The following is a 27500-nucleotide window of genomic DNA, read 5'->3' on the forward strand; positions in this document are numbered from 1 at the left end:
GCCTGGGAATACCAGGTGCTGTAGGCTTTTGCCTTTTCTTACTTCCACCAGCAGGGGTCAATCTCCTCTATGCCTTTTTTCCATTCCTTTTTTCACAAGCGCACACATGCTCCTTTCTTCTTTTCATTTGCTTTCTCTCTTGCGCTATTTAATCCTTGCAAAATACCAGCATCCTTCTCATCACCGTGGGCCTCCAGCATTGTTGCTTATTTACTTTTAATACTAGGCTTCTTTTCACCAGGACCAGCGACTCCCGCATGACTGGAGGCAACCACCGCTGACCTGGAGGCAACCACCGGTAACCTGGAGGCCAGTTTACAGCACAACCCAAGCAAAACACCTTTGCAGGCCACACGACCCCCCCGAAGAGCAGCTCAAATTCACTCGCAACCATCTCACCCTCTTCCTTCATTCACTCCTGGGCGTTTCGCTACACCCCAAGTTGCGGGTCCAGCTTGCTCTTTCTGTCACATCCCCGCGATGAACGGTTTAGCCTGCAGGAGACCCTGCGCCGAGCCATTTTTAAACACATCTGATGCGGCAGGTGTTTCATTGCTCAACAAACAACACCTATAGGGACGGCACAGCCTATGCATCGGTCCTTCGGAGACCGCCCCAGAACGGCCAGAGTTCTCGTCCCCACGCGAGCCTGAGGAAGGCTGGCCGGGCGATGGGCCAAGCAGCGTCTACTGGCCATACCACCTTGGATACGTCCGATCTCGGAAGCAAAGCAGAGATGGGTTCGGAAATACTTGGTTGGGACACCTCCTGAGAACACCAGGTATTGTAGACAATTTTGATGACGTTTTGCCATCTTGCCCAGCTCGGCTAGCATTGAGTGGCGCCTTGCTGGACACCGACCTTACGTAAAGTAGAGGCTGGAAGTCCCAAGCATCCCAAGCCCCCCAAGACCTCTAAGATAAGGACGCAACCCCGCCGCCTCTACCAGGCCTCACACCGAGCTCCTTGCCACGGCTAGGAGTGCTTATTGACCCCGCAGCCGGCCGTATGCAAATGATGGCGTTAAAAGCATCTCGCGCTGTGAAGGGGCCAGGCTTTCAGCAGCTGCCCAGGGGATGGTTTTAGAGGGCGACCGCCTAACGAGGGCCAGCAGAAGTAACGTCTTCTTCTTCAAAGAATCTTGTGTAACTAACCCAATCAGACAGCTGCCCAGGAGCTAACCTCAGTGCTAGGAAGGAGCGGGAGGGAATTGAGGGGGTGGTTCCTGCTAAGGCCCTGAAATAATAATAAGACAGGCAGGAGAGTCTGACGCATGGTGGCGGAAAAGCTGCAGGTGCAAATAGGGAATGTGGTCTCGTGCGAGCAACTTGTGCATGCTCGCTGTGTGTGAGTGTGCGCTTCCTAGGTACGGCGCGCTGCAGACAGTCAAAAGGGTTGCTCCCTTTCATTAAAAGTTAATCCCCGGCTGCAGGCTATTAGAAAGCAACTAACCGCGCTCTACTCACCCTACCCAGGTCTACCGGTGAGTCTCGCCGCTGCTCCCGGCCTGTGGCATTGGCCGCGACGCTGACGTTCCGTCGACAGCGCGGCAGCCGATCAGTGAGCTCAGCGGCTCTGAGCGGGGCGTTCTGTCTACAAGACCTTTTTAAGGAGCCAGCAAAAAAGTGAAGAGAAAAGAAAGCACAAAAGCACCTTGTCTTACTAAGCACTGGAAAGGGCAGCCGGCAACCGGACGTCAAAGTGGAAAAGCAGCAAGTGAGAGGCCTGTCTCTGCCTATGGCCACACCACCCTGAACACGCCCGTTCTCGTCTGATCTCGGAAGCTAAGCAGGGTTGGGCCTGGTTAGTACTTGGATGGGAGACTGCCTGGGAATACCAGGTGCTGTAGGCTTTTGCCTTTTCTTACTTCCACCAGCAGGGGTCACTCTCCTCTATGCCTTTTTTCCATTCCTTTTTTCACAAGCGCACACATGCTCCTTTCTTCTTTTCATTTGCTTTCTCTCTTGCGCTATTTAATCCTTGCAAAATACCAGCATCCTTCTCATTACCGTGGGCCTTCAGCATTGTTGCTTATTTACTTTTAATACTAGGCTTCTTTTCACCAGGACCAGCGACTCCCGCATGACTGGAGGCAACCACCGCTGACCTGGAGGCAACCACCGGTAACCTGGAGGCCAGTTTACAGCACAACCCAAGCAAAACACCTTTGCAGACCACACAACCCCCCCGAAGAGCAGCTCAAATTCACTCGCAACCATCTCACCCTTTTCCTTCATTCACTCCTGGGCGTTTCGCTCCACCCCAAGTTGCGGGTCCAGCTTGCTCTTTCTGTCACATCCCCGCGATGAACGGTTTAGCCTGCAGGAGGCCCTGCGCCGAGCCATTTTTAAACACATCTGATGCGGCAGGTGTTTCATTGCTCAACAAACAACACCTATAGGGACGGCACAGCCTATGCATCGGTCCTTCGGAGACCGCCCCAGAACGGCCAGAGTTCTCGTCCCCACGCGAGCCTGAGGAAGGCTGGCCGGGCGATGGGCCAAGCAGCGTCTACTGGCCATACCACCTTGGATACGTCCGATCTCGGAAGCAAAGCAGAGATGGGTTCGGAAATACTTGGTTGGGACACCTCCTGAGAACACCAGGTATTGTAGACAATTTTGATGACGTTTTGCCATCTTGCCCAGCTCGGCTAGCATTGAGTGGCGCCTTGCTGGACACCGACCTTACGTAAAGTAGAGGCTGGAAGTCCCAAGCATCCCAAGCCCCCCAAGACCTCTAAGATAAGGACGCAACCCCGCCGCCTCTACCAGGCCTCACACCGAGCTCCTTGCCACGGCTAGGAGCGCTTATTGACCCCGCAGCCGGCCGTATGCAAATGATGGCGTTAAAAGCATCTCGCGCTGTGAAGGGGCCAGGCTTTCAGCAGCTGCCCAGGGGATGGTTTTAGAGGGCGACCGCCTAACGAGGGCCAGCAGAAGTAACGTCTTATTCTTCAAAGAATCTTGTGTAACTAACCCAATCAGACAGCTGCCCAGGAGCTAACCTCAGTGCTAGGAAGGAGCGGGAGGGAATTGAGGGGGTGGTTCCTGCTAAGGCCCTGAAATAATAATAAGACAGGCAGGAGAGTCTGACGCATGGTGGCGGAAAAGCTGCAGGTGCAAATAGGGAATGTGGTCTCGTGCGAGCAACTTGTGCATGCTCGCTGTGTGTGAGTGTGCGCTTCCTAGGTACGGCGCGCTGCAGACAGTCAAAAGGGTTGCTCCCTTTCATTAAAAGTTAATCCCCGGCTGCAGGCTATTAGAAAGCAACTAACCGCGCTCTACTCACCCTACCCAGGTCTACCGGTGAGTCTCGCCGCTGCTCCCGGCCTGTGGCATTGGCCGCGACGCTGACGTTCCGTCGACAGCGCGGCAGCCGATCAGTGAGCTCAGCGGCTCTGAGCGGGGCGTTCTGTCTACAAGACCTTTTTAAGGAGCCAGCAAAAAAGTGAAGAGAAAAGAAAGCACAAAAGCACCTTGTCTTACTAAGCACTGGAAAGGGCAGCCGGCAACCGGACGTCAAAGTGGAAAAGCAGCAAGTGAGAGGCCTGTCTCTGCCTACGGCCACACCACCCTGAACACGCCCGATCTCGTCTGATCTCGGAAGCTAAGCAGGGTTGGGCCTGGTTAGTACTTGGATGGGAGACTGCCTGGGAATACCAGGTGCTGTAGGCTTTTGCCTTTTCTTACTTCCACCAGCAGGGGTCACTCTCCTCTATGCCTTTTTTCCATTCCTTTTTTCACAAGCGCACACATGCTCCTTTCTTCTTTTCATTTGCTTTCTCTCTTGCGCTATTTAATCCTTGCAAAATACCAGCATCCTTCTCATCACCGTGGGCCTCCAGCATTGTTGCTTATTTACTTTTAATACTAGGCTTCTTTTCACCAGGACCAGCGACTCCCGCATGACTGGAGGCAACCACCGCTGACCTGGAGGCAACCACCGGTAACCTGGAGGCCAGTTTACAGCACAACCCAAGCAAAACACCTTTGCAGGCCACACGACCCCCCCGAAGAGCAGCTCAAATTCACTCGCAACCATCTCACCCTCTTCCTTCATTCACTCCTGGGCGTTTCGCTCCACCCCAAGTTGCGGGTCCAGCTTGCTCTTTCTGTCACATCCCCGCGATGAACGGTTTAGCCTGCAGGAGACCCTGCGCCGAGCCATTTTTAAACACATCTGATGCGGCAGGTGTTTCATTGCTCAACAAACAACACCTATAGGGACGGCACAGCCTATGCATCGGTCCTTCGGAGACCACCCCAGAACGGCCAGAGTTCTCGTCCCCACGCGAGCCTGAGGAAGGCTGGCCGGGCGATGGGCCAAGCAGCGTCTACTGGCCATACCACCTTGGATACGTCCGATCTCGGAAGCAAAGCAGAGATGGGTTCGGAAATACTTGGTTGGGACACCTCCTGAGAACACCAGGTATTGTAGACAATTTTGATGACGTTTTGCCATCTTGCCCAGCTCGGCTAGCATTGAGTGGCGCCTTGCTGGACACCGACCTTACGTAAAGTAGAGGCTGGAAGTCCCAAGCCTCCCAAGCCCCCCAAGACCTCTAAGATAAGGACGCAACCCCGCCGCCTCTACCAGGCCTCACACCGAGCTCCTTGCCACGGCTAGGAGTGCTTATTGACCCCGCAGCCGGCCGTATGCAAATGATGGCGTTAAAAGCATCTCGCGCTGTGAAGGGGCCAGGCTTTCAGCAGCTGCCCAGGGGATGGTTTTAGAGGGCGACCGCCTAACGAGGGCCAGCAGCAGTAACGTCTTCTTCTTCAAAGAAGCTTGTGTAACTAACCCAATCAGACAGCTGCCCAGGAGCTAACCTCAGTGCTAGGAAGGAGCGGGAGGGAATTGAGGGGGTGGTTCCTGCTAAGGCCCTGAAATAATAATAAGACAGGCAGGAGAGTCTGACGCATGGTGGCGGAAAAGCTGCAGGTGCAAATAGGGAATGTGGTCTCGTGCGAGCAACTTGTGCATGCTCGCTGTGTGTGAGTGTGCGCTTCCTAGGTACGGCGCGCTGCAGACAGTCAAAAGGGTTGCTCCCTTTCATTAAAAGTTAATCCCCGGCTGCAGGCTATTAGAAAGCAACTAACCGCGCTCTACTCACCCTACCCAGGTCTACCGGTGAGTCTCGCCGCTGCTCCCGGCCTGTGGCATTGGCCGCGACGCTGACGTTCCGTCGACAGCGCGGCAGCCGATCAGTGAGCTCAGCGGCTCTGAGCGGGGCGTTCTGTCTACAAGACCTTTTTAAGGAGCCAGCAAAAAAGTGAAGAGAAAAGAAAGCACAAAAGCACCTTGTCTTACTAAGCACTGGAAAGGGCAGCCGGCAACCGGACGTCAAAGTGGAAAAGCAGCAAGTGAGAGGCCTGTCTCTGCCTATGGCCACACCACCCTGAACACGCCCGATCTCGTCTGATCTTGGAAGCTAAGCAGGGTTGGGCCTGGTTAGTACTTGGATGGGAGACCGCCTGGGAATACCAGGTGCTGTAGGCTTTTGCCTTTTCTTACTTCCACCAGCAGGGGTCAATCTCCTCTATGCCTTTTTTCCATTCCTTTTTTCACAAGCGCACACATGCTCCTTTCTTCTTTTCATTTGCTTTCTCTCTTGCGCTATTTAATCCTTGCAAAATACCAGCATCCTTCTCATCACCGTGGGCCTCCAGCATTGTTGCTTATTTACTTTTAATACTAGGCTTCTTTTCACCAGGACCAGCGACTCCCGCATGACTGGAGGCAACCACCGCTGACCTGGAGGCAACCACCGGTAACCTGGAGGCCAGTTTACAGCACAACCCAAGCAAAACACCTTTGCAGGCCACACGACCCCCCCGAAGAGCAGCTCAAATTCACTCGCAACCATCTCACCCTCTTCCTTCATTCACTCCTGGGCGTTTCGCTACACCCCAAGTTGCGGGTCCAGCTTGCTCTTTCTGTCACATCCCCGCGATGAACGGTTTAGCCTGCAGGAGACCCTGCGCCGAGCCATTTTTAAACACATCTGATGCGGCAGGTGTTTCATTGCTCAACAAACAACACCTATAGGGACGGCACAGCCTATGCATCGGTCCTTCGGAGACCGCCCCAGAACGGCCAGAGTTCTCGTCCCCACGCGAGCCTGAGGAAGGCTGGCCGGGCGATGGGCCAAGCAGCGTCTACTGGCCATACCACCTTGGATACGTCCGATCTCGGAAGCAAAGCAGAGATGGGTTCGGAAATACTTGGTTGGGACACCTCCTGAGAACACCAGGTATTGTAGACAATTTTGATGACGTTTTGCCATCTTGCCCAGCTCGGCTAGCATTGAGTGGCGCCTTGCTGGACACCGACCTTACGTAAAGTAGAGGCTGGAAGTCCCAAGCCTCCCAAGCCCCCCAAGACCTCTAAGATAAGGACGCAACCCCGCCGCCTCTACCAGGCCTCACACCGAGCTCCTTGCCACGGCTAGGAGTGCTTATTGACCCCGCAGCCGGCCGTATGCAAATGATGGCGTTAAAAGCATCTCGCGCTGTGAAGGGGCCAGGCTTTCAGCAGCTGCCCAGGGGATGGTTTTAGAGGGCGACCGCCTAACGAGGGCCAGCAGCAGTAACGTCTTCTTCTTCAAAGAAGCTTGTGTAACTAACCCAATCAGACAGCTGCCCAGGAGCTAACCTCAGTGCTAGGAAGGAGCGGGAGGGAATTGAGGGGGTGGTTCCTGCTAAGGCCCTGAAATAATAATAAGACAGGCAGGAGAGTCTGACGCATGGTGGCGGAAAAGCTGCAGGTGCAAATAGGGAATGTGGTCTCGTGCGAGCAACTTGTGCATGCTCGCTGTGTGTGAGTGTGCGCTTCCTAGGTACGGCGCGCTGCAGACAGTCAAAAGGGTTGCTCCCTTTCATTAAAAGTTAATCCCCGGCTGCAGGCTATTAGAAAGCAACTAACCGCGCTCTACTCACCCTACCCAGGTCTACCGGTGAGTCTCGCCGCTGCTCCCGGCCTGTGGCATTGGCCGCGACGCTGACGTTCCGTCGACAGCGCGGCAGCCGATCAGTGAGCTCAGCGGCTCTGAGCGGGGCGTTCTGTCTACAAGACCTTTTTAAGGAGCCAGCAAAAAAGTGAAGAGAAAAGAAAGCACAAAAGCACCTTGTCTTACTAAGCACTGGAAAGGGCAGCCGGCAACCGGACGTCAAAGTGGAAAAGCAGCAAGTGAGAGGCCTGTCTCTTCCTATGGCCACACCACCCTGAACACGCCCGATCTCGTCTGATCTTGGAAGCTAAGCAGGGTTGGGCCTGGTTAGTACTTGGATGGGAGACCGCCTGGGAATACCAGGTGCTGTAGGCTTTTGCCTTTTCTTACTTCCACCAGCAGGGGTCAATCTCCTCTATGCCTTTTTTCCATTCCTTTTTTCACAAGCGCACACATGCTCCTTTCTTCTTTTCATTTGCTTTCTCTCTTGCGCTATTTAATCCTTGCAAAATACCAGCATCCTTCTCATCACCGTGGGCCTCCAGCATTGTTGCTTATTTACTTTTAATACTAGGCTTCTTTTCACCAGGACCAGCGACTCCCGCATGACTGGAGGCAACCACCGCTGACCTGGAGGCAACCACCGGTAACCTGGAGGCCAGTTTACAGCACAACCCAAGCAAAACACCTTTGCAGGCCACACGACCCCCCCGAAGAGCAGCTCAAATTCACTCGCAACCATCTCACCCTCTTCCTTCATTCACTCCTGGGCGTTTCGCTACACCCCAAGTTGCGGGTCCAGCTTGCTCTTTCTGTCACATCCCCGCGATGAACGGTTTAGCCTGCAGGAGACCCTGCGCCGAGCCATTTTTAAACACATCTGATGCGGCAGGTGTTTCATTGCTCAACAAACAACACCTATAGGGACGGCACAGCCTATGCATCGGTCCTTCGGAGACCGCCCCAGAACGGCCAGAGTTCTCGTCCCCACGCGAGCCTGAGGAAGGCTGGCCGGGCGATGGGCCAAGCAGCGTCTACTGGCCATACCACCTTGGATATGTCCGATCTCGGAAGCAAAGCAGAGATGGGTTCGGAAATACTTGGTTGGGACACCTCCTGAGAACACCAGGTATTGTAGACAATTTTGATGACGTTTTGCCATCTTGCCCAGCTCGGCTAGCATTGAGTGGCGCCTTGCTGGACACCGACCTTACGTAAAGTAGAGGCTGGAAGTCCCAAGCATCCCAAGCCCCCCAAGACCTCTAAGATAAGGACGCAACCCCGCCGCCTCTACCAGGCCTCACACCGAGCTCCTTGCCACGGCTAGGAGTGCTTATTGACCCCGCAGCCGGCCGTATGCAAATGATGGCGTTAAAAGCATCTCGCGCTGTGAAGGGGCCAGGCTTTCAGCAGCTGCCCAGGGGATGGTTTTAGAGGGCGACCGCCTAACGAGGGCCTGCAGAAGTAACGTCTTCTTCTTCAAAGAATCTTGTGTAACTAACCCAATCAGACAGCTGCCCAGGAGCTAACCTCAGTGCTAGGAAGGAGCGGGAGGGAATTGAGGGGGTGGTTCCTGCTAAGGCCCTGAAATAATAATAAGACAGGCAGGAGAGTCTGACGCATGGTGGCGGAAAAGCTGCAGGTGCAAATAGGGAATGTGGTCTCGTGCGAGCAACTTGTGCATGCTCGCTGTGTGTGAGTGTGCGCTTCCTAGGTACGGCGCGCTGCAGACAGTCAAAAGGGTTGCTCCCTTTCATTAAAAGTTAATCCCCGGCTGCAGGCTATTAGAAAGCAACTAACCGCGCTCTACTCACCCTACCCAGGTCTACCGGTGAGTCTCGCCGCTGCTCCCGGCCTGTGGCATTGGCCGCGACGCTGACGTTCCGTCGACAGCGCGGCAGCCGATCAGTGAGCTCAGCGGCTCTGAGCGGGGCGTTCTGTCTACAAGACCTTTTTAAGGAGCCAGCAAAAAAGTGAAGAGAAAAGAAAGCACAAAAGCACCTTGTCTTACTAAGCACTGGAAAGGGCAGCCGGCAACCGGACGTCAAAGTGGAAAAGCAGCAAGTGAGAGGCCTGTCTCTGCCTACGGCCACACCACCCTGAACACGCCCGATCTCGTCTGATCTCAGAAGCTAAGCAGGGTTGGGCCTGGTTAGTACTTGGATGGGAGACTGCCTGGGAATACCAGGTGCTGTAGGCTTTTGCCTTTTCTTACTTCCACCAGCAGGGGACACTCTCCTCTTTGCCTTTTTTCCATTCCTTTTTTCACAAGCGCACACATGCTCCTTTCTTCTTTTCATTTGCTTTCTCTCTTGCGCTATTTAATCCTTGCAAAATACCAGCATCCTTCTCATCACCGTGGACCTCCAGCATTGTTGCTTATTTACTTTTAATACTAGGCTTCTTTTCACCAGGACCAGCGACTCCCGCATGACTGGAGGCAACCACCGCTGACCTGGAGGCAACCACCGGTAACCTGGAGGCCAGTTTACAGCACAACCCAAGCAAAACACCTTTGCAGGCCACACGACCCCCCCGAAGAGCAGCTCAAATTCACTCGCAACCATCTCACCCTCTTCCTTCATTCACTCCTGGGCGTTTCGCTCCACCCCAAGTTGCGGGTCCAGCTTGCTCTTTCTGTCACATCCCCGCGATGAACGGTTTAGCCTGCAGGAGACCCTGCGCCGAGCCATTTTTAAACACATCTGATGCGGCAGGTGTTTCATTGCTCAACAAACAACACCTATAGGGACGGCACAGCCTATGCATCGGTCCTTCGGAGACCGCCCCAGAACGGCCAGAGTTCTCGTCCCCACGCGAGCCTGAGGAAGGCTGGCCGGGCGATGGGCCAAGCAGCGTCTACTGGCCATACCACCTTGGATACGTCCGATCTCGGAAGCAAAGCAGAGATGGGTTCGGAAATACTTGGTTGGGACACCTCCTGAGAACACCAGGTATTGTAGACAATTTTGATGACGTTTTGCCATCTTGCCCAGCTCGGCTAGCATTGAGTGGCGCCTTGCTGGACACCGACCTTACGTAAAGTAGAGGCTGGAAGTCCCAAGCATCCCAAGCCCCCCAAGACCTCTAAGATAAGGACGCAACCCCGCCGCCTCTACCAGGCCTCACACCGAGCTCCTTGCCACGGCTAGGAGTGCTTATTGACCCCGCAGCCGGCCGTATGCAAATGATGGCGTTAAAAGCATCTCGCGCTGTGAAGGGGCCAGGCTTTCAGCAGCTGCCCAGGGGATGGTTTTAGAGGGCGACCGCCTAACGAGGGCCAGCAGAAGTAACGTCTTCTTCTTCAAAGAATCTTGTGTAACTAACCCAATCAGACAGCTGCCCAGGAGCTAACCTCAGTGCTAGGAAGGAGCGGGAGGGAATTGAGGGGGTGGTTCCTGCTAAGGCCCTGAAATAATAATAAGACAGGCAGGAGAGTCTGACGCATGGTGGCGGAAAAGCTGCAGGTGCAAATAGGGAATGTGGTCTCGTGCGAGCAACTTGTGCATGCTCGCTGTGTGTGAGTGTGCGCTTCCTAGGTACGGCGCGCTGCAGACAGTCAAAAGGGTTGCTCCCTTTCATTAAAAGTTAATCCCCGGCTGCAGGCTATTAGAAAGCAACTAACCGCGCTCTACTCACCCTACCCAGGTCTACCGGTGAGTCTCGCCGCTGCTCCCGGCCTGTGGCATTGGCCGCGACGCTGACGTTCCGTCGACAGCGCGGCAGCCGATCAGTGAGCTCAGCGGCTCTGAGCGGGGCGTTCTGTCTACAAGACCTTTTTAAGGAGCCAGCAAAAAAGTGAAGAGAAAAGAAAGCACAAAAGCACCTTGTCTTACTAAGCACTGGAAAGGGCAGCCGGCAACCGGACGTCAAAGTGGAAAAGCAGCAAGTGAGAGGCCTGTCTCCGCCTACGGCCACACCACCCTGAACACGCCCAATCTCGTCTGATCTCGGAAGCTAAGCAGGGTTGGGCCTGGTTAGTATTTGGATGGGAGACCGCCTGGGAATACCAGGTGCTGTAGGCTTTTGCCTTTTCTTACTTCCACCAGCAGGGGTCACTCTCCTCTATGCCTTTTTTCCATTCCTTTTTTCACAAGCGCACACATGCTCCTTTCTTCTTTTCATTTGCTTTCTCTCTTGCGCTATTTAATCCTTGCAAAATACCAGCATCCTTCTCATCACCGTGGGCCTCCAGCATTGTTGCTTATTTACTTTTAATACTAGGCTTCTTTTCACCAGGACCAGCGACTCCCGCATGACTGGAGGCAACCACCGCTGACCTGGAGGCAACCACCGGTAACCTGGAGGCCAGTTTACAGCACAACCCAAGCAAAACACCTTTGCAGGCCACACGACCCCCCCGAAGAGCAGCTCAAATTCACTCACAACCATCTCACCCTCTTCCTTCATTCACTCCTGGGCGTTTCGCTCCACCCCAAGTTGCGGGTCCAGCTTGCTCTTTCTGTCACATTCCCGCAATGAACGGTTTAGCCTGCAGGAGACCCTGCGCCGAGCCATTTTTAAACACATCTGATGCGGCAGGTGTTTCATTGCTCAACAAACAACACCTATAGGGACGGCACAGCCTATGCATCGGTCCTTCGGAGACCGCCCCAGAACGGCCAGAGTTCTCGTCCCCACGCGAGCCTGAGGAAGGCTGGCCGGGCGATGGGCCAAGCAGCGTCTACTGGCCATACCACCTTGGATACGTCCGATCTCGGAAGCAAAGCAGAGATGGGTTCGGAAATACTTGGTTGGGACACCTCCTGAGAACACCAGGTATTGTAGACAATTTTGATGACGTTTTGCCATCTTGCCCAGCTCGGCTAGCATTGAGTGGCGCCTTGCTGGACACCGACCTTACGTAAAGTAGAGGCTGGAAGTCCCAAGCATCCCAAGCCCCCCAAGACCTCTAAGATAAGGACGCAACCCCGCCGCCTCTACCAGGCCTCACACCGAGCTCCTTGCCACGGCTAGGAGTGCTTATTGACCCCGCAGCCGGCCGTATGCAAATGATGGCGTTAAAAGCATCTCGCGCTGTGAAGGGGCCAGGCTTTCAGCAGCTGCCCAGGGGATGGTTTTAGAGGGCGACCGCCTAACGAGGGCCAGCAGAAGTAACGTCTTCTTCTTCAAAGAATCTTGTGTAACTAACCCAATCAGACAGCTGCCCAGGAGCTAACCTCAGTGCTAGGAAGGAGCGGGAGGGAATTGAGGGGGTGGTTCCTGCTAAGGCCCTGAAATAATAATAAGACAGGCAGGAGAGTCTGACGCATGGTGGCGGAAAAGCTGCAGGTGCAAATAGGGAATGTGGTCTCGTGCGAGCAACTTGTGCATGCTCGCTGTGTGTGAGTGTGCGCTTCCTAGGTACGGCGCGCTGCAGACAGTCAAAAGGGTTGCTCCCTTTCATTAAAAGTTAATCCCCGGCTGCAGGCTATTAGAAAGCAACTAACCGCGCTCTACTCACCCTACCCAGGTCTACCGGTGAGTCTCGCCGCTGCTCCCGGCCTGTGGCATTGGCCGCGACGCTGACGTTCCGTCGACAGCGCGGCAGCCGATCAGTGAGCTCAGCGGCTCTGAGCGGGGCGTTCTGTCTACAAGACCTTTTTAAGGAGCCAGCAAAAAAGTGAAGAGAAAAGAAAGCACAAAAGCACCTTGTCTTACTAAGCACTGGAAAGGGCAGCCGGCAACCGGACGTCAAAGTGGAAAAGCAGCAAGTGAGAGGCCTGTCTCCGCCTACGGCCACACCACCCTGAACACGCCCAATCTCGTCTGATCTCGGAAGCTAAGCAGGGTTGGGCCTGGTTAGTATTTGGATGGGAGACCGCCTGGGAATACCAGGTGCTGTAGGCTTTTGCCTTTTCTTACTTCCACCAGCAGGGGTCACTCTCCTCTATGCCTTTTTTCCATTCCTTTTTTCACAAGCGCACACATGCTCCTTTCTTCTTTTCATTTGCTTTCTCTCTTGCGCTATTTAATCCTTGCAAAATACCAGCATCCTTCTCATCACCGTGGGCCTCCAGCATTGTTGCTTATTTACTTTTAATACTAGGCTTCTTTTCACCAGGACCAGCGACTCCCGCATGACTGGAGGCAACCACCGCTGACCTGGAGGCAACCACCGGTAACCTGGAGGCCAGTTTACAGCACAACCCAAGCAAAACACCTTTGCAGGCCACACGACCCCCCCGAAGAGCAGCTCAAATTCACTCGCAACCATCTCATCCTCTTCCTTCATTCACTCCTGGGCGTTTCGCTCCACCCCAAGTTGCGGGTCCAGCTTGCTCTTTCTGTCACATTCCCGCAATGAACGGTTTAGCCTGCAGGAGACCCTGCGCCGAGCCATTTTTAAACACATCTGATGCGGCAGGTGTTTCATTGCTCAACAAACAACACCTATAGGGACGGCACAGCCTATGCATCGGTCCTTCGGAGACCGCCCCAGAACGGCCAGAGTTCTCGTCCCCACGCGAGCCTGAGGAAGGCTGGCCAGGCGATGGGCCAAGCAGCGTCTACTGGCCATACCACCTTGGATACGTCCGATCTCGCAAGCAAAGCAGAGATGGGTTCGGAAATACTTGGTTGGGACACCTCCTGAGAACACCAGGTATTGTAGACAATTTTGATGACGTTTTGCCATCTTGCCCAGCTCGGCTAGCATTGAGTGGCGCCTTGCTGGACACCGACCTTACGTAAAGTAGAGGCTGGAAGTCCCAAGCCTCCCAAGCCCCCCAAGACCTCTAAGATAAGGACGCAACCCCGCCGCCTCTACCAGGCCTCACACCGAGCTCCTTGCCACGGCTAGGAGTGCTTATTGACCCCGCAGCCGGCCGTATGCAAATGATGGCGTTAAAAGCATCTCGCGCTGTGAAGGGGCCAGGCTTTCAGCAGCTGCCCAGGGGATGGTTTTAGAGGGCGACCGCCTAACGAGGGCCAGCAGAAGTAACGTCTTCTTCTTCAAAGAAGCTTGTGTAACTAACCCAATCAGACAGCTGCCCAGGAGCTAACCTCAGTGCTAGGAAGGAGCGGGAGGGAATTGAGGGGGTGGTTCCTGCTAAGGCCCTGAAATAATAATAAGAGAGGCAGGAGAGTCTGACGCATGGTGGCGGAAAAGCTGCAGGTGCAAATAGGGAATGTGGTCTCGTGCGAGCAACTTGTGCATGCTCGCTGTGTGTGAGTGTGCGCTTCCTAGGTACGGCGCGCTGCAGACAGTCAAAAGGGTTGCTCCCTTTCATTAAAAGTTAATCCCCGGCTGCAGGCTATTAGAAAGCAACTAACCGCGCTCTACTCACCCTACCCAGGTCTACCGGTGAGTCTCGCCGCTGCTCCCGGCCTGTGGCATTGGCCGCGACGCTTACGTTCCGTCGACAGCGCGGCAGCCGATCAGTGAGCTCAGCGGCTGTGAGCGGGGCGTTCTGTCTACAAGACCTTTTTAAGGAGCCAGCAAAAAAGTGAAGAGAAAGGAAAGCACAAAAGCACCTTGTCTTACTAAGCACTGGAAAGGGCAGCCGGCAACCGGACGTCAAAGTAGAAAAGCAGCAAGTGAGAGGCCTGTCTCTGCCTATGGCCACACCACCCTGAACACACCTGATCTCGTCTGATCTTGGATTATAAGCAGGGTTGGGTCTGGTTAGTACTTGGATGGGAGACTGCCTGGGAATACCAGGTGCTGTAGGCTTTTGCTTTTTCTTACTTCCACCAGCAGGGGTCACTCTCCTCTATGCCTTTTTTCCATTCCTTTTTTCACAAGCGCACACATGCTCCTTTCTTCTTTTCATTTGCTTTCTCTCTTGCGCTATTTAATCCTTGCAAAATACCAGCATCCTTCTCATCACCGTGGGCCTCCAGCATTGTTGCTTATTTACTTTTAATACTAGGCTTCTTTTCACCAGGACCAGCGACTCCCGCATGACTGGAGGCAACCACCGCTGACCTGGAGGCAACCACCGGTAACCTGGAGGCCAGTTTACAGCACAACCCAAGCAAAACACCTTTGCAGGCCACACGACCCCCCCGAAGAGCAGCTCAAATTCACTCGCAACCATCTCACCCTCTTCCTTCATTCACTCCTGGGCGTTTCGCTCCACCCCTAGTTGCGGGTCCAGCTTGCTCTTTCTGTCACATCCCCGCGATGAACGGTTTAGCCTGCAGGAGACCCTGCGCCGAGCCATTTTTAAACACATCTGATGCGGCAGGTGTTTCATTGCTCAACAAACAACACCTATAGGGACGGCACAGCCTATGCATCGGTCCTTCGGAGACCGCCCCAGAACGGCCAGAGTTCTCGTCCCCACGCGAGCCTGAGGAAGGCTGGCCGGGCGATGGGCCAAGCAGCGTCTACTGGCCATACCACCTTGGATACGTCCGATCTCGGAAGCAAAGCAGAGATGGGTTCGGAAATACTTGGTTGGGACACCTCCTGAGAACACCAGGTATTGTAGACAATTTTGATGACGTTTTGCCATCTTGCCCAGCTCGGCTAGCATTGAGTGGCGCCTTGCTGGACACCGACCTTACGTAAAGTAGAGGCTGGAAGTCCCAAGCATCCCAAGCCCCCCAAGACCTCTAAGATAAGGACGCAACCCCGCCGCCTCTACCAGGCCTCACACCGAGCTCCTTGCCACGGCTAGGAGTGCTTATTGACCCCGCAGCCGGCCGTATGCAAATGATGGCGTTAAAAGCATCTCGCGCTGTGAAGGGGCCAGGCTTTCAGCAGCTGCCCAGGGGATGGTTTTAGAGGGCGACCGCCTCACGAGGGCCAGCAGAAGTAACGTCTTCTTCTTCTTCAAAGAATCTTGTGTAACTAACCCAATCAGACAGCTGCCCAGGAGCTAATGACGCGCCCCTGGGCCTGTGTCGCGCTGCGTTGCGCACGCGGGAGCTTACCCGGAGCCGGATCTCTTGAGGGTTGTAGTCTCGTGGCGGTGACCCGGTCCGTGCCCAGGGAGTCAAACTGAGCGGCGATGTAACAGCGGTAGATGCAGGACGACTACGCCACCCGTTGAATGCAGCTATGGAGCTGCCGCTGCAGGACAGTCCGCTGAGGCCGGTGGATGGATGGTGCAGCGTAGATGGTATAACCCCCAACGGGAGGGGTATGGCCTCAGGGCAGCAGATGTGGATGATGGGGGTAGCAGGAACCACTCAGAGACGGTGCGGTGTAATTCAGGGTCTTTACTGGTAACAACGATAGACCCTCCCGGAGTACTTGCTAGTGAACGGGGCCTGGTCAGTCCTTGAGCAGATGGGATCTCCCCTGGCCAGGCGGAGTTGTAGGCCTCCCAAACTGACTGTACTCTTCTGGCTACCTTGCTAGAAGCGGATATAAGTAGCCCACGTCCCTGAGTGTACCGTGTGATGCTCACCCGTATGGCCGGTGACTCGGGGCCTTCTAATGGCTTCCGCTCCACGATGGCGGTGCTGGTCCCACGCGTGTGACCGTGCCTTCGGGTTTCTGGGCCTGAGGACCTGAAATCCACTGCCGGTCGGCTTATGCTGCTGGGTAAGAGTTAGTCCCCACAGCCTCGGACGCCGGGTCCGGTAAGAAAGCTTCTCAGTCAGGGCGAGCTCTGCAGCTGCCAGCCCCTGACTCGTAGTAGTATTGCTTCTGCTGTTTCTTGTCTCTACTCTCCTTGACTGCTAACCCTGCTTCAGCCCCGGGTTTATATAGGGGAAGTTCTTCCCCTCCCAAGACTGGGCAGGAGGTGTGGCATGCACAGGATCCCTGACCAAAGGACCTCCCACCTGCTCTCAGACATAACATCTCTATCACTGTGGCAACCAGACCCCTGGGGTGTCACACTAACCTCAGTGCTAGGAAGGAGCGGGAGGGAATTGAGGGGGTGGTTCCTGCTAAGGCCCTGAAATAATAATAAGACAGGCAGGAGAGTCTGACGCATGGTGGCGGAAAAGCTGCAGGTGCAAATAGGGAATGTGGTCTCGTGCGAGCAACTTGTGCATGCTCGCTGTGTGTGAGTGTGCGCTTCCTAGGTACGGCGCGCTGCAGACAGTCAAAAGGGTTGCTCCCTTTCATTAAAAGTTAATCCCCGGCTGCAGGCTATTAGAAAGCAACTAACCGCGCTCTACTCACCCTACCCAGGTCTACCGGTGAGTCTCGCCGCTGCTCCCAGCCTGTGGCATTGGCCGCGACGCTGACGTTCCGTCGACAGCGCGGCAGCCGAACAGTGAGCTCAGCGGCTCTGAGCGGGGCGTTCTGTCTACAAGACCTTTTTAAGGAGCCAGCAAAAAAGTGAAGAGAAAAGAAAGCACAAAAGCACCTTGTCTTACTAAGCACTGGAAAGGGCAGCCGGCAACCGGACGTCAAAGTGGAAAAGCAGCAAGTGAGAGGCCTGTCTCTGCCTACGGCCACACCACCCTGAACACGCCCGATCTCGTCTGATCTTGGAAGCTAAGCAGGGTTGGGCTTGGTTAGTACTTGGATGGGATACTGCCTGGGAATACCAGGTGCTGTAGGCTTTTGCTTTTTCTTACTTCCACCAGCAGGGGTCACTCTCCTCTATGCCTTTTTTCCATTCCTTTTTTCACAAGCGCACACATGCTCCTTTCTTCTTTTCATTTGCTTTCTCTCTTGCGCTATTTAATCCTTGCAAAATACCAGCATCCTTCTCATCACCGTGGGCCTCCAGCATTGTTGCTTATTTACTTTTAATACTAGGCTTCTTTTCACCAGGACCAGCGACTCCCGCATGACTGGAGGCAACCACCGCTGACCTGGAGGCAACCACCGGTAACCTGTAGGCCAGTTTACAGCACAACCCAAGCAAAACACCTTTGCAGGCCACACGACCCCCCCGAAGAGCAGCTCAAATTCACTCGCAACCATCTCACCCTCTTCCTTCATTCACTCCTGGGCGTTTCGCTCCACCCCAAGTTGCGGGTCCAGCTTGCTCTTTCTGTCACATCCCCGCGATGAACGGTTTAGCCTGCAGGAGACCCTGCGCCGAGCCATTTTTAAACACATCTGATGCGGCAGGTGTTTCATTGCTCAACAAACAACACCTTTAGGGACGGCACAGCCTATGCATCGGTCCTTCGGAGACCGCCCCAGAACGGCCAGAGTTCTCGTCCCCACGCGAGCCTGAGGAAGGCTGGCCGGGCGATGGGCCAAGCAGCGTCTACTGGCCATACCACCTTGGATACGTCCGATCTCGGAAGCAAAGCAGAGATGGGTTCGGAAATACTTGGTTGGGACACCTCCTGAGAACACCAGGTATTGTAGACAATTTTAATGACGTTTTGCCATCTTGCCCAGCTCGGCTAACATTGAGTGGCGCCTTGCTGGACACCGACCTTACGTAAAGTAGAGGCTGGAAGTCCCAAGCCTCCCAAGCCCCCCAAGACCTCTAAGATAAGGACGCAACCCCGCCGCCTCTACCAGGCCTCACACCGAGCTCCTTGCCACGGCTAGGAGTGCTTATTGACCCCGCAGCCGGCCGTATGCAAATGATGGCGTTAAAAGCATCTCGCGCTGTGAAGGGGCCAGGCTTTCAGCAGCTGCCCAGGGGATGGTTTTAGAGGGCGACCGCCTAACGAGGGCCAGCAGAAGTAACGTCTTCTTCTTCAAAGAAGCTTGTGTAACTAACCCAATCAGACAGCTGCCCAGGAGCTAACCTCAGTGCTAGGAAGGAGCGGGAGGGAATTGAGGGGGTGGTTCCTGCTAAGGCCCTGAAATAATAATAAGACAGGCAGGAGAGTCTGACGCATGGTGGCGGAAAAGCTGCAGGTGCAAATAGGGAATGTGGTCTCGTGCGAGCAACTTGTGCATGCTCGCTGTGTGTGAGTGTGCGCTTCCTAGGTACGGCGCGCTGCAGACAGTCAAAAGGGTTGCTCCCTTTCATTAAAAGTTAATCCCCGGCTGCAGGCTATTAGAAAGCAACTAACCGCGCTCTACTCACCCTACCCAGGTCTACCGGTGAGTCTCGCCGCTGCTCCCGGCCTGTGGCATTGGCCGCGACGCTGACGTTCCGTCGACAGCGCGGCAGCCGATCAGTGAGCTCAGCGGCTCTGAGCGGGGCGTTCTGTCTACAAGACCTTTTTAAGGAGCCAGCAAAAAAGTGAAGAGAAAGGAAAGCACAAAAGCACCTTGTCTTACTAAGCACTGGAAAGGGCAGCCGGCAACCGGACGTCAAAGTGGAAAAGCAGCAAGTGAGAGGCCTGTCTCTGCCTACGGCCACACCACCCTGAACACGCCCGATCTCATCTGATCTTGGAAGCTAAGCAGAGTTGGGCCTGGTTAGTACTTGGATGGGAGACCGCCTGGGAATACCAGGTGCTGTAGGCTTTTGCCTTTTCTTACTTCCACCAGCAGGGGTCACTCTCCTCTATGCCTTTTTTCCATTCCTTTTTTAACAAGCGCACACATGCTCCTTTCTTCTTTTCATTTGCTTTCTCTCTTGCGCTATTTAATCCTTGCAAAATACCAGCATCCTTCTCATCACCGTGGGCCTCCAGCATTGTTGCTTATTTACTTTTAATACTAGGCTTCTTTTCACCAGGACCAGCGACTCCCGCATGACTGGAGGCAACCACCGCTGACCTGGAGGCAACCACCGGTAACCTGGAGGCCAGTTTACAGCACAACCCAACAACCCAAGCAAAACACCTTTGCAGGCCACACGACCCCCCCGAAGAGCAGCTCAAATTCACTCGCAACCATCTCACCCTCTTCCTTCATTCACTCCTGGGCGTTTCGCTCCACCCCAAGTTGCGGGTCCAGCTTGCTCTTTCTGTCACATCCCCGCGATGAACGGTTTAGCCTGCAGGAGACCCTGCGCCGAGCCATTTTTAAACACATCTGATGCGGCAGGTGTTTCATTGCTCAACAAACAACACCTATAGGGACGGCACAGCCTATGCATCGGTCCTTCGGAGACCGCCCCAGAACGGCCAGAGTTCTCGTCCCCACGCGAACCTGAGGAAGGCTGGCCGGGCGATGGGCCAAGCAGCGTCTACTGGCCATACCACCTTGGATACGTCCGATCTCGGAAGCAAAGCAGAGATGGGTTCGGAAATACTTGGTTGGGACACCTCCTGAGAACACCAGGTATTGTAGACAATTTTGATGACGTTTTGCCATCTTGCCCAGCTCGGCTAGCATTGAGTGGCGCCTTGCTGGACACCGACCTTACGTAAAGTAGAGGCTGGAAGTCCCAAGCCTCCCAAGCCACCCAAGACCTCTAAGATAAGGACGCAACCCCGCCGCCTCTACCAGGCCTCACACCGAGCTCCTTGCCACGGCTAGGAGTGCTTATTGACCCCGCAGCCGGCCGTATGCAAATGATGGCGTTAAAAGCATCTCGCGCTGTGAAGGGGCCAGGCTTTCAGCAGCTGCCCAGGGGATGGTTTTAGAGGGCGACCGCCTAACGAGGGCCAGCAGAAGTAACGTCTTCTTCTTCAAAGAAGCTTGTGTAACTAACCCAATCAGACAGCTGCCCAGGAGCTAACCTCAGTGCTAGGAAGGAACGGGAGGGAATTGAGGGGGTGGTTCCTGCTAAGGCCCTGAAATAATAATAAGACAGGCAGGAGAGTCTGACGCATGGTGGCGGAAAAGCTGCAGGTGCAAATAGGGAATGTGGTCTCGTGCGAGCAACTTGTGCATGCTCGCTGTGTGTGAGTGTGCGCTTCCTTGGTACGGCGCGCTGCAGACAGTCAAAAGGGTTGCTCCCTTTCATTAAAAGTTAATCCCCGGCTGCAGGCTATTAGAAAGCAACTAACCGCGCTCTACTCACCCTACCCAGGTCTACCGGTGAGTCTCGCCGCTGCTTCCGGCCTGTGGCATTGGCCGCGACGCTGACGTTCCGTCGACAGCGCGGCAGCCGATCAGTGAGCTCAGCGGCTCTGAGCGGGGCGTTCTGTCTACAAGACCTTTTTAAGGAGCCAGCAAAAAAGTGAAGAGAAAGGAAAGCACAAAAGCACCTTGTCTCACTAAGCACTGGAAAGGGCAGCCGGCAACCGGACGTCAAAGTGGAAAAGCAGCAAGTGAGAGACCTTTCTCTGCCTACGGCCACACCACCCTGAACACGCCCGATCTCGTCTGATCTCGGAAGCTAAGCAGGGTCAGGCCTGGTTAGTACTTGGATGGGAGGCCGCCTGGGAATACCAGGTGCTGTAGGCTTTTGCTTTTTCTTACTTCCACCAGCAGGGGTCACTCTCCTCTATGCCTTTTTTCCATTCCTTTTTTCACAAGCGCACACATGCTCCTTTCTTCTTTACATTTGCTTTCTCTCTTGCGCTATTTAATCCTTGCAAAATACCAGCATCCTTCTCATCACCGTGGGCCTCCAGCATTGTTGCTTATTTACTTTTAATACTAGGCTTCTTTTCACCAGGACCAGCGACTCCCGCATGACTGGAGGCAACCACCGCTGACCTGGAGGCAACCACCGGTAACCTGGAGGCCAGTTTACAGCACAACCCAAGCAAAACACCTTTGCAGGCCACACGACCCCCCCGAAGAGCAGCTCAAATTCACTCGCAACCATCTCACCCTCTTCCTTCATTCACTCCTGGGCGTTTCGCTCCACCCCAAGTTGCGGGTCCAGCTTGCTCTTTCTGTCACATCCCCGCGATGAACGGTTTAGCCTGCAGGAGACCCTGCGCCGAGCCATTTTTAAACACATCTGATGCGGCAGGTGTTTCATTGCTCAACAAACAACACCTATAGGGACGGCACAGCCTATGCATCGGTCCTTCGGAGACCGCCCCAGAACGGCCAGAGTTCTCGTCCCCACGCGAGCCTGAGGAAGGCTGGCCGGGCGATGGGCCAAGCAGCGTCTACTGGCCATACCACCTTGGATACGTCCGATCTCGGAAGCAAAGCAGAGATGGGTTCGGAAATACTTGGTTGGGACACCTCCTGAGAACACCAGGTATTGTAGACAATTTTGATGACGTTTTGCCATCTTGCCCAGCTCGGCTAGCATTGAGTGGCGCCTTGCTGGACACCGACCTTACATAAAGTAGAGGCTGGAAGTCCCAAGCCTCCCAAGCCCCCCAAGACCTCTAAGATAAGGACGCAACCCCGCCGCCTCTACCAGGCCTCACACCGAGCTCCTTGCCACGGCTAGGAGTGCTTATTCACCCCGCAGCCGGCCGTATGCAAATGATGGCGTTAAAAGCATCTCGCGCTGTGAAGGGGCCAGGCTTTCAGCAGCTGCCCAGGGGATGGTTTTAGAGGGCGACCGCCTAACGAGGGCCAGCAGAAGTAACGTCTTCTTCTTCAAAGAAGCTTGTGTAACTAACCCAATCAGACAGCTGCCCAGGAGCTAACCTCAGTGCTAGGAAGGAGCGGGAGGGAATTGAGGGGGTGGTTCCTGCTAAGGCCCTGAAATAATAATAAGACAGGCAGGAGAGTCTGACGCATGGTGGCGGAAAAGCTGCAGGTGCAAATAGGGAATGTGGTCTCGTGCGAGCAACTTGTGCATGCTCGCTGTGTGTGAGTGTGCGCTTCCTAGGTACGGCGCGCTGCAGACAGTCAAAAGGGTTGCTCCCTTTCATTAAAAGTTAATCCCCGGCTGCAGGCTATTAGAAAGCAACTAACCGCGCTCTACTCACCCTACCCAGGTCTACTGGTGAGTCTCGCCGCTGCTCCCGGCCTGTGGCATTGGCCGCGACGCTGACGTTCCGTCGACAGCGCGGCAGCCGATCAGTGAGCTCAGCGGCTCTGAGCGGGGCGTTCTGTCTACAAGACCTTTTTAAGGAGCCAGCAAAAAAGTGAAGAGAAAGGAAAGCACAAAAGCACCTTGTCTTACTAAGCACTGGAAAGGGCAGCCGGCAACAGGACGTCAAAGTAGAAAAGCAGCAAGTGAGAGGCTTGTCTCCACCTATGGCCACACCACCCTGAACACACCTGATCTCGTCTGATCTTGGACTGTAAGCAGGGTCGGGCCTGGCTAGCACTTGGATGGGAGACCGCCTGGGAATACCAGGTGCTGTAGGCTTTTGCTTTCTTACTTCCACCAGCAGGGGTCACTCTCCTCTATGCCTTTTTTCCATTCCTTTTTTCACAAGCGCACACATGCTCCTTTCTTCTTTTCATTTGCTTTCTCTCTTGCGCTATTTAATCCTTGCAAAATACCAGCATCCTTCTCATCACCGTGGGCCTCCAGCATTGTTGCTTATTTACTTTTAATACTAGGCTTCTTTTCACCAGGACCAGCGACTCCCGCATGACTGGAGGCAACCACCGCTGACCTGGAGGCAACCACCGGTAACCTGGAGGCCAGTTTACAGCACAACCCAAGCAAAACACCTTTGCAGGCCACACAACCCCCCCGAAGAACAGCTCAAATTCACTCGCAACCATCTCACCCTCTTCCTTCATTCACTCCTGGGCGTTTCGCTCCACCCCAAGTTGCGGGTCCAGCTTGCTCTTTCTGTCACATCCCCACGATGAACGGTTTAGCCTGCAGGAGACCCTGCGCCGAGCCATTTTTAAACACATCTGATGCGGCAGGTGTTTCATTGCTCAACAAACAACACCTATAGGGACGGCACAGCCTATGCATCGGTTCTTCGGAGACCGCCCCAGAACGGCCAGAGTTCTCGTCCCCACGCGAGCCTGAGGAAGGCTGGCCGGGCGATGGGCCAAGCAGCGTCTACTGGCCATACCACCTTGGATATGTCCGATCTCGGAAGCAAAGCAGAGATGGGTTCGGAAATACTTGGTTGGGACACCTCCTGAGAACACCAGGTATTGTAGACAATTTTGATGACGTTTTGCCATCTTGCCCAGCTCGGCTAGCATTGAGTGGCGCCTTGCTGGACACCGACCTTACGTAAAGTAGAGGCTGGAAGTCCCAAGCCTCCCAAGCCCCCCAAGACCTCTAAGATAAGGACGCAACCCCGCCGCCTCTACCAGGCCTCACACCGAGCTCCTTGCCACGGCTAGGAGTGCTTATTGACCCCGCAGCCGGCCGTATGCAAATGATGGCGTTAAAAGCATCTCGCGCTGTGAAGGGGCCAGGCTTTCAGCAGCTGCCCAGGGGATGGTTTTAGAGGGCGACCGCCTAACGAGGGCCAGCAGAAGTAACGTCTTCTTCTTCAAAGAAGCTTGTGTAACTAACCCAATCAGACAGCTGCCCAGGAGCTAACCTCAGTGCTAGGAAGGAGCGGGAGGGAATTGAGGGGGTGGTTCCTGCTAAGGCCCTGAAATAATAATAAGACAGGCAGGAGAGTCTGACGCATGGTGGCGGAAAAGCTGCAGGTGCAAATAGGGAATGTGGTCTCGTGCGAGCAACTTGTGCATGCTCGCTGTGTGTGAGTGTGCGCTTCCTAGGTACGGCGCGCTGCAGACAGTCAAAAGGGTTGCTCCCTTTCATTAAAAGTTAATCCCCGGCTGCAGGCTATTAGAAAGCAACTAACCGCGCTCTACTCACCCTACCCAGGTCTACCGGTGAGTCTCGCCGCTGCTCCCGGCCTGTGGCATTGGCCGCGACGCTGACGTTCCGTCGACAGCGCGGCAGCCGATCAGTGAGCTCAGCGGCTCTGAGCGGGGCGTTCTGTCTACAAGACCTTTTTAAGGAGCCAGCAAAAAAGTGAAGAGAAAGGAAAGCACAAAAGCACCTTGTCTTACTAAGCACTGGAAAGGGCAGCCGGCAACCGGACGTCAAAGTGGAAAAGCAGCAAGTGAGAGGCGTGTCTCTGCCTACGGCCACACCACCCTGAACACGCCCGATCTTGTCTGATCTCGGAAGCTAAACAGGGTCGGGCCTGGTTAGTACTTGGATGGGAGACCACCTGGGAATACCAGGTGCTGTAGGCTTTTGCCTTTTCTTACTTCCACCAGCAGGGGTCACTCTCCTCTATGCCTTTTTTCCATTCCTTTTTTCACAAGCGCACACATGCTCCTTTCTTCTTTTCATTTGCTTTCTCTCTTGCGCTATTTAATCCTTGCAAAATACCAGCATCCTTCTCATCACCGTGGGCCTCCAGCATTGTTGCTTATTTACTTTTAATACTAGGCTTCTTTTCACCAGGACCAGCGACTCCCGCATGACTGGAGGCAACCACCGCTGACCTGGAGGCAACCACCGGTAACCTGGAGGCCAGTTTACAGCACAACCCAAGCAAAACACCTTTGCAGGCCACACGACCCCCCCGAAGAGCAGCTCAAATTCACTCGCAACCATCTCACCCTCTTCCTTCATTCACTCCTGGGCGTATCGCTCCACCCCAAGTTGCGGGTCCAGCTTGCTCTTTCTGTCACATCCCCGCGATGAACGGTTTAGCCTGCAGGAGACCCTGCGACGAGCCATTTTTAAACACATCTGATGCGGCAGGTGTTTCATTGCTCAACAAACAACACCTATAGGGACGGCACAGCCTATGCATCGGTCCTTCGGAGACCGCCCCAGAACGGCCAGAGTTCTCGTCCCCACGCGAGCCTGAGGAAGGCTGGCCGGGCGATGGGCCAAGCAGCGTCTACTGGCCATACCACCTTGGATACGTCCGATCTCGGAAGCAAAGCAGAGATGGGTTCGGAAATACTTGGTTGGGACACCTCCTGAGAACACCAGGTATTGTAGACAATTTTGATGACGTTTTGCCATCTTGCCCAGCTCGGCTAGCATTGAGTGGCGCCTTGCTGGACACCGACCTTACGTAAAGTAGAGGCTGGAAGTCCCAAGCATCCCAAGCCCCCCAAGACCTCTAAGATAAGGACGCAACCCCGCCGCCTCTACCAGGCCTCACACCAAGCTCCTTGCCACGGCTAGGAGTGCTTATTGACCCCGCAGCCGTCCGTATGCAAATGATGGCGTTAAAAGCATCTCGCGCTGTGAAGGGGCCAGGCTTTCAGCAGCTGCCCAGGGGATGGTTTTAGAGGGCGACCGCCTAACGAGGGCCAGCAGAAGTAACGTCTTCTTCTTCAAAGAAGCTTGTGTAACTAACCCAATCAGACAGCTGCCCAGGAGCTAACCTCAGTGCTAGGAAGGAGCGGGAGGGAATTGAGGGGGTGGTTCCTGCTAAGGCCCTGAAATAATAATAAGACAGGCAGGAGAGTCTGACGCATGGTGGCGGAAAAGCTGCAGGTGCAAATAGGGAATGTGGTCTCGTGCGAGCAACTTGTGCATGCTCGCTGTGTGTGAGTGTGCGCTTCCTAGGTACGGCGCGCTGCAGACAGTCAAAAGGGTTGCTCCCTTTCATTAAAAGTTAATCCCCGGCTGCAGGCTATTAGAAAGCAACTAACCGCGCTCTACTCACCCTACCCAGATCTACCGGTGAGTCTCGCCGCTGCTCCCGGCCTGTGGCATTGGCCGCGACGCTGACGTTCCGTCGACAGCGCGGCAGCCGATCAGTGAGCTCAGCGGCTCTGAGCGGGGCGTTCTGTCTACAAGACCTTTTTAAGGAGCCAGCAAAAAAGTGAAGAGAAAAGAAAGCACAAAAGCACCTTGTCTTACTAAGCACTGGAAAGGGCAGCCGGCAACCGGACGTCAAAGTGGAAAAGCAGCAAGTGAGAGGACTGTCTCTGCCTATGGCCACACCACCCTGAACACGCCTGATCTCATCTGATCTTGGAAGCTAAGCAGAGTTGGGCCTGGTTAGTACTTGGATGGGAGACCGCCTGGGAATACCAGGTGCTGTAGGCTTTTGCCTTTTCTTACTTCCACCAGCAGGGGTCACTCTCCTCTATGCCTTTTTTCCATTCCTTTTTTAACAAGCGCACACATGCTCCTTTCTTCTTTTCATTTGCTTTCTCTCTTGCGCTATTTAATCCTTGCAAAATACCAGCATCCTTCTCATCACCGTGGGCCTCCAGCATTGTTGCTTATTTACTTTTAATACTAGGCTTCTTTTCACCAGGACCAGCGACTCCCGCATGACTGGAGGCAACCACCGCTGACCTGGAGGCAACCACCGGTAACCTGGAGGCCAGTTTACAGCACAACCCAAGCAAAACACCTTTGCAGGCCACACGACCCCCCCGAAGAGCAGCTCAAATTCACTCGCAACCATCTCACCCTCTTCCTTCATTCACTCCTGGGCGTTTCGCTCCACCCCAAGTTGCGGGTCCAGCTTGCTCTTTCTGTCACATCCCCGCGATGAACGGTTTAGCCTGCAGGAGACCCTGCGCCGAGCCATTTTTAAACACATCTGATGCGGCAGGTGTTTCATTGCTCAACAAACAACACCTATAGGGACGGCACAGCCTATGCATCGGTCCTTCGGAGACCGCCCCAGAACGGCCAGAGTTCTCGTCCCCACGCGAACCTGAGGAAGGCTGGCCAGGCGATGGGCCAAGCAGCGTCTACTGGCCATACCACCTTGGATACGTCCGATCTCGGAAGCAAAGCAGAGATGGGTTCGGAAATACTTGGTTGGGACACCTCCTGAGAACACCAGGTATTGTAGACAATTTTGATGACGTTTTGCCATCTTGCCCAGCTCGGCTAGCATTGAGTGGCGCCTTGCTGGACACCGACCTTACGTAAAGTAGAGGCTGGAAGTCCCAAGCCTCCCAAGCCACCCAAGACCTCTAAGATAAGGACGCAACCCCGCCGCCTCTACCAGGCCTCACACCGAGCTCCTTGCC

At 54.6% G+C, this 27500-nt stretch overlaps 13 non-coding genes and 2 pseudogenes across 13 annotated transcripts in view; all 15 read left to right on the top strand.

Annotated features, from left to right (window-relative positions):
* LOC141268544 (5S ribosomal RNA) overlaps window positions 1-27 on the top strand; it is a 119-nt gene extending 92 nt beyond the window's left edge. Inside the window, exon 1 of the ribosomal RNA XR_012321416.1 lies at window positions 1-27. This exon is cut by the window's left edge and continues 92 nt beyond it. This is a non-coding gene — a ribosomal RNA (5S ribosomal RNA).
* Window positions 28-1733: 1706 nt separating this feature from the next.
* Window positions 1734-1852, top strand: LOC141266241 (5S ribosomal RNA). Its single transcript, XR_012320293.1, has one exon. It is a non-coding gene; the product is annotated as a 5S ribosomal RNA (ribosomal RNA).
* A 1706-nt stretch (window positions 1853-3558) lies between these two features.
* Window positions 3559-3677, top strand: LOC141267148 (5S ribosomal RNA). The gene has a single exon (XR_012321162.1). It is a non-coding gene; the product is annotated as a 5S ribosomal RNA (ribosomal RNA).
* Window positions 3678-5383: 1706 nt separating this feature from the next.
* Window positions 5384-5502, top strand: LOC141268556 (5S ribosomal RNA). The gene has a single exon (XR_012321417.1). It is a non-coding gene; the product is annotated as a 5S ribosomal RNA (ribosomal RNA).
* A 1706-nt stretch (window positions 5503-7208) lies between these two features.
* Window positions 7209-7327, top strand: LOC141270358 (5S ribosomal RNA). Its single transcript, XR_012321597.1, has one exon. It is a non-coding gene; the product is annotated as a 5S ribosomal RNA (ribosomal RNA).
* A 1706-nt stretch (window positions 7328-9033) lies between these two features.
* On the top strand, window positions 9034-9152 carry LOC141270331 (5S ribosomal RNA). Its single transcript, XR_012321594.1, has one exon. It is a non-coding gene; the product is annotated as a 5S ribosomal RNA (ribosomal RNA).
* A 1706-nt stretch (window positions 9153-10858) lies between these two features.
* LOC141270446 (5S ribosomal RNA) lies at window positions 10859-10977 on the top strand. Its single transcript, XR_012321682.1, has one exon. It is a non-coding gene; the product is annotated as a 5S ribosomal RNA (ribosomal RNA).
* A 1706-nt stretch (window positions 10978-12683) lies between these two features.
* Window positions 12684-12802, top strand: LOC141270447 (5S ribosomal RNA). Its single transcript, XR_012321683.1, has one exon. It is a non-coding gene; the product is annotated as a 5S ribosomal RNA (ribosomal RNA).
* A 1706-nt stretch (window positions 12803-14508) lies between these two features.
* LOC141267843 (5S ribosomal RNA) lies at window positions 14509-14627 on the top strand (annotated as a pseudogene).
* Window positions 14628-17306: 2679 nt separating this feature from the next.
* On the top strand, window positions 17307-17425 carry LOC141266420 (5S ribosomal RNA). The gene has a single exon (XR_012320458.1). It is a non-coding gene; the product is annotated as a 5S ribosomal RNA (ribosomal RNA).
* A 1706-nt stretch (window positions 17426-19131) lies between these two features.
* Window positions 19132-19250, top strand: LOC141269295 (5S ribosomal RNA). Its single transcript, XR_012321492.1, has one exon. It is a non-coding gene; the product is annotated as a 5S ribosomal RNA (ribosomal RNA).
* Window positions 19251-20964: 1714 nt separating this feature from the next.
* On the top strand, window positions 20965-21083 carry LOC141270399 (5S ribosomal RNA). Its single transcript, XR_012321636.1, has one exon. It is a non-coding gene; the product is annotated as a 5S ribosomal RNA (ribosomal RNA).
* Window positions 21084-22789: 1706 nt separating this feature from the next.
* LOC141268701 (5S ribosomal RNA) lies at window positions 22790-22908 on the top strand (annotated as a pseudogene).
* A 1704-nt stretch (window positions 22909-24612) lies between these two features.
* Window positions 24613-24731, top strand: LOC141269434 (5S ribosomal RNA). Its single transcript, XR_012321505.1, has one exon. It is a non-coding gene; the product is annotated as a 5S ribosomal RNA (ribosomal RNA).
* Window positions 24732-26437: 1706 nt separating this feature from the next.
* LOC141266335 (5S ribosomal RNA) lies at window positions 26438-26556 on the top strand. The gene has a single exon (XR_012320375.1). It is a non-coding gene; the product is annotated as a 5S ribosomal RNA (ribosomal RNA).
* Window positions 26557-27500: the final 944 nt, after the last annotated feature.

This window comes from Phyllobates terribilis, unplaced genomic scaffold, assembly GCF_046119375.1.
Source record: "Phyllobates terribilis strain yellow unplaced genomic scaffold, ASM4611937v1 Scaffold_4__5_contigs__length_816908805, whole genome shotgun sequence".
In the NCBI taxonomy this organism is placed as follows: domain Eukaryota; kingdom Metazoa; phylum Chordata; class Amphibia; order Anura; family Dendrobatidae; genus Phyllobates; species Phyllobates terribilis.